Source organism: Rhinopithecus roxellana, chromosome 6 (genome assembly GCF_007565055.1).
Source record: "Rhinopithecus roxellana isolate Shanxi Qingling chromosome 6, ASM756505v1, whole genome shotgun sequence".
In the NCBI taxonomy this organism is placed as follows: Eukaryota; Metazoa; Chordata; class Mammalia; order Primates; family Cercopithecidae; genus Rhinopithecus; species Rhinopithecus roxellana.
This window is the reverse complement of record NC_044554.1, coordinates 152,603,699-152,608,820: the sequence shown is the minus strand read 5'-3', so window position 1 is coordinate 152,608,820 and position 5,122 is coordinate 152,603,699. Positions and strand designations below refer to the sequence as shown.

Below are 5,122 nucleotides of genomic sequence, written 5' to 3'. Positions count from 1 at the left end.
AGGTTGAGCTTTAAAGTAGTACTTATTTATTGTGACATTCTGTTATGTTCTCTGGATAAATATAGGATTTTTGTTGCAAGAACTATTGATCCTTTCAAGCATCATAAATTCTGCCTAAGAAAAGAAACAAATCTGGGCAAATAAGCTAAGTTTTACTTTGTCTTTATAATCTAAATAATAAAAATCTATATACTTTAGAAACAAGATCACACAGAAACCCTTACTTAAAAAGCTTCTGAAAGTTATATTTTGCCATTTTTTAAATCTTAACTGTTGCATCCAAATACTAATTAGACTGTAAGATTCTGAAAGTTTCCTTGTAGTGTTTTTTATTATGCCTGCAACAAAATTATATATATGTAAAATATATACATATGTATATATATGATAAATGTTTTTCTCAAGGAATGAGATTGCAGAGATAAATGTCTTTTCAAAATACAACCATTACTAAAGACATCTGATAACTTTTTTTCAACAGTAAGTTACGGTAGGTAGGCTTTTTCTGTTTACAAGATTATTTCTGAGTTGTGAAAATTCTCTGTCCATGTATTTTCCTGTATTACCACATTCTTCTGTCATATCCCCCATTCAATCTTCATTGCCACTGAGACAGACAGAAAGCAGAAGAACACTTTTTTTCTCACATCTGTAATGGAAACCTTAGCAACAGACACTAACTGCTCCAGGTCTGCCAAACAGATGGATTAACTCTCCAACTTATTGCATCCTGGTTTGTTTGTTTGTTTTTTTTTTTTAATGCTACATATCTTTTGTCACCAAATCCTATGGTATGAAGAGAATATAATGTGTCTGTGGGATATCACAAACTTACAGTAAGCAAGGGACCTACTGTGTGTTTCCCTTCTAGGCCCAGCAAAATATGAGCACAGAAGATACACAAATATTTGCTGAATAAATAAATTAATGAGAACTTTTTTCCCAATCAAAATATTACTCTCAGAGCAGCTTGCTTTAGATATTTCCTAGAAGACATTAGATCACTCAGTATGACCTATTACTCCTTTAGCTTCCTCTAATGTGTCATTATTTATTCAGACTTTAGAGAAATTTTGAATTACCACAAATATCTGGACAATGGGGGATAAATTACAAGACTGTTAGTTTTCTCTTTATTTACTATTCTAGTAAAATACAATGTAACATATGTATCTTATGGTGGAACGTGCATACCCTCCACTGAGTGAAGAGGAAGTGTCTGAGGTAACCTTTCTAAAACCATAATTGGCCAATTATTACTTAATGAAACACACATCTACAGTGTTTCCTAGTTTAGGCTCAAAATAACCAGACTTTACCTTGGTCAAAATCAGAACCATTTTATCCTTGCAAAAGTTATTTCTTAAATCATCTTTTTCTATGTTTAAAAGAGAAAGTCTCACAAGATATATTGAATTATAGATATTAAAACAAATATGTTTTCAAAACCCTTGACAGGAAATGTTAACCTTTTCTAAGCTAGGCCTAGAGCTATTTATTTTGCTTCACAGGAAACAGTACAGATTAGCCAAAATCATGATGCTAACATATGCTCTGAGTAACTCGGATATGAGTCTAGTTTAAGAGCGTATGGTCTTTCTTTTTTCCTATCTACAAGGTGCAGGCTTACTTATCCAAAAGAAGTGCTCACCATGGAAAGTAGTTGACCAACTGGCAGGCAGAACTGTGGCATCCACCTGAGTTTCCATTAGGCAATCAATCTTGCTTTTCCTTTTCCTTACAAAGTCCATGCCACGGGCCCAAAGTTACTGGCAAGTTGCCTTGCTTGTCCCAAATAATAGGAGGAGGATAGACTTTTAATACAGAGATAACATAACTCTGAAAATGTCCCAGTGTTGTGTCAGCTGGGAAAGCTTTCAGTCGGTGTCATTATGCCCTTGCTTCCCCACCTGAGGTGAGGTGCATGCACGACCTCTCTCCCAGAACATTAAGGGAAACAGCGTCCGTCCGCAGAGCCCAGAGCTCCATGCTGCTCCGGTGGAGCTGCCGCTATTAGTATTCCAGAGGTCTCCCGACGTGCTGCAGACAGCTCTGCAGCCTCAGCCTTCAACCCGAATCAGGGATGAGGCAGTTTACATTTAGTTTGGGAAATTGATGTTTAGTAGAGAAGAAGGTGTAATGGAGATGGAGGGATACATAATGAAAAATACTGTTTAATGTTATGGTTGTGAACATGGGCATTTAGACGATAATTTTGATGTTCCTGATGGTATTTCAACAGGAACAGAGCTACCAGACCAGTATGCTCAAACACATCCTCAACAGAAGGCATTTACTGCTCCCGTGTCATATCCAAAGAAGAGCTTGCCTCATGGTTTATTCCCAGAAAGTCTGGTATAACAAAAGGCAGGTGTAATTTACAATTGTAAGATTATTTAACACCATTATTTATATATTTTATGTTAAAATTTAAGTCCTGGTAATGTCTGAGGAGTTATTTCCTTATATGATGTATGATTTCATTCAGTAAAGAAAGTATGTAACGCTTTCGATTATATATTCATTAATTCATCCATAAGTGTATACTTTACACTTACATCGTGCTAAGTTTCATGTAATATATATGCTCGGGACGCAGCAACACAATACTCTTCTATGATCCCTGCTTTCATGGTATTCCAAAACTTGTGACAAAGGCCAGTGATGGCCAGTGAGATGAGTTACAAAAGGACAAGGGCATAGTGATGAAACTGACAATAACCCCAAGTTCCTAGAGGCTGGTAGATTTTATCAGTCAGAATAGTAAAGATACAGGTTTTGCTGTAGTAACAACTCCCACTTGTCAGCTGACTAATATAACAGAAATTTACTTTACAATCCTTACACAGGTTCATCCTAGGTCAGCAGGAGTCTCTGCCCCTAATCACTTAAGGACATAGGCTAGGCAGTGGGGCCAGAATTATGCAGAGTGCCGGAGCAGCAACTACATGCTTTAGTTTCGTGAAAATATGTTCCTCTGTGTTCACAATCCTCTGACCAGAACTGGTCACACTGCACTACCCAGCCACAAGGGCAGGTGTTCAGTATTCAGTGTGCTGGGTGGAAACAAGAGGTAGACAGCAGGAATCCCAGTAATGACTAGATGCTTCAGAGTTCCTGCTTCAGAGTCACAGATGAATTTCCCCTTAACTCACAAGGCTTTATTTCTCCAGCTCATACATTATTCAACACCTCCTACAAATGGAAGAACTGTTTCCTGAGCCAACATGGCACTTATTTTTTTATCCCTTAAGCCATTTTATTTAAAAATATATTTCTTTTTGCCATCACCATATCCCAGTTCTTGGCCTTCTATAAATACGTACTAAGTGAATTAATGTTTGGCTACACTTTGTGCCTGATGACAATGGCACTTGGCTGTGTGTGTTCCACGGAAATTCCTCAATACTGTTAACAAAGTGTTTACCAAATAAGATTGAACCAACTTGGAATGTGTGTCTTCCCTTAGACATCTATAATAAACATAAGCATATTACAAAATTTAACTACACAATAAGAGCTGTGCTATATAATGTCAGTTTAAGGGTTAGGTTCAGCAGTAGAGTAGTTTTCTGTTTGCTTGTTTTTATTCCTAGTTCCTTTATTAATTTTGGCAAAAGTCTTAATTTTTCTGGGCCTTAAATTTCTATAACTGTGTAATGGTGACAATAATATATACCTGTGCTATTGTTTTAGTTAAATTATATGTTACATAATGTTCTTAGCCCAATATTAATAAATAAACGAAACAGCCGAGGTGCAGTGGCTCACACCTTAATCCGATCACTTTGGGAGGCTGAGGCAGGCAGATCACTTGAGGTCAGGAGTTCAAGACCAGCCTGGCCAACATGGCAAAACCCAGTCTCTACTAATAATACAAAAATTAACCAGGTGTGGTGGCAGGCGCCTGTAATCCCAGCTACTTGGGAGGCTGAGGCAGGGGAGTGGCTTGAACCTGGGAGGCAGAGGTTTCAGTGAGCGGAGATAGTGCTGTTGTGTGGCAGGCTAGGTCTCACTGACACAGGCCTCCATAACAACTGCTTCGCTACTGACTGAGTGGTTAAGTTAAATATTAGAAGCCAGTCCCCTTATACAAAGTCTGGGATGTAACAAAAGCCCACTAAGAGTTTTCCCTAGGCCTTTTCTGGGCCTTAAACCATGACAAAATAACCAGGAATTCTTAACAGGACCCATTTAGGATTAAATGAGTTTTACTGTGGGTCTGAAGAAACTCCCCAGGCCTCCACAAACAAGTTTATTGGGGGTCTGAAGGAACTCCCCAAACCTCCATGATTTAGTAGGAGACAAGATGAGGGTAATCACCCCAGCACCTGGACCAATTTAGATTAACTAAATTTACTTTGGCTCCAGGGGAAGGTCCTCAGGACTCAGACTTTAGTTATAGATTAGAAGAAGTTAATTACTTATGTCTTCAGATGAATGCACACTTACAGAGAGACGTATAGCTTAGAAGGTATATCGGCTCTGCAAAATTTTGTAATTTTGAGTTGGTCTGGTGATAATTTCCAGGCCTTCTCCCTGTAACCAGTTGCAGAAATAAAAACTCTCTTCCTCCCCAGGTCATCTGCTTCTCCTTTTTTTTTTTTTTTTTTTTTTTTTTAGACGGAGTCTCGCTCTGTTACCCAGGCTGGCAGATCCAGGCACGATCTAGGCTCACCGCAAGCTCCGCCTCCCGGGTTCACGCCATTCCCCTGCCTCAGCCTCCCCAGTAGCTGGAATTACAGGCTCCCGCCACCACACCCGACTAATTTTTTGTATTTTTAGTAGAGACGGTGTTTCACCGTGTTAGCCAGGATGGTCTCCATCTCCTGACCTTGTGATCTGCACACCTCGGTCTCCCAAAGTGCTGGGATTACAGGCGTGAGCCACCGCAACCGGCATGCTTCTCCTTATTGGGCCAGGAAAAACAGCAGCCCTATTCTCAGTTTGGTCTGGGGACAACTGTATTCCAGCCTGGGTGATGGAATAAGACTGTGTCTCAAAAATAAATAAAACGATAAATTAAAACTAATTTTATTAACTTTTATTGTTACTATTTTATAGTGTCATAAATCACAGTTAACCACAAATTATTCTTGTTAGAAAATAAACTTTTTTGTGA

The 5,122-nt window shown here is 38.8% G+C and overlaps 1 non-coding gene across 1 annotated transcript; it reads right to left on the bottom strand.

Annotated features, from left to right (window-relative positions):
• Window positions 1-576: 576 nt before the first annotated feature.
• Window positions 577-708, bottom strand: LOC115898471. Its single transcript, XR_004058198.1, has one exon. It is a non-coding gene; the product is annotated as a small nucleolar RNA SNORA31 (small nucleolar RNA).
• Between the last annotated feature and the right edge of the window lie 4,414 nt (window positions 709-5,122).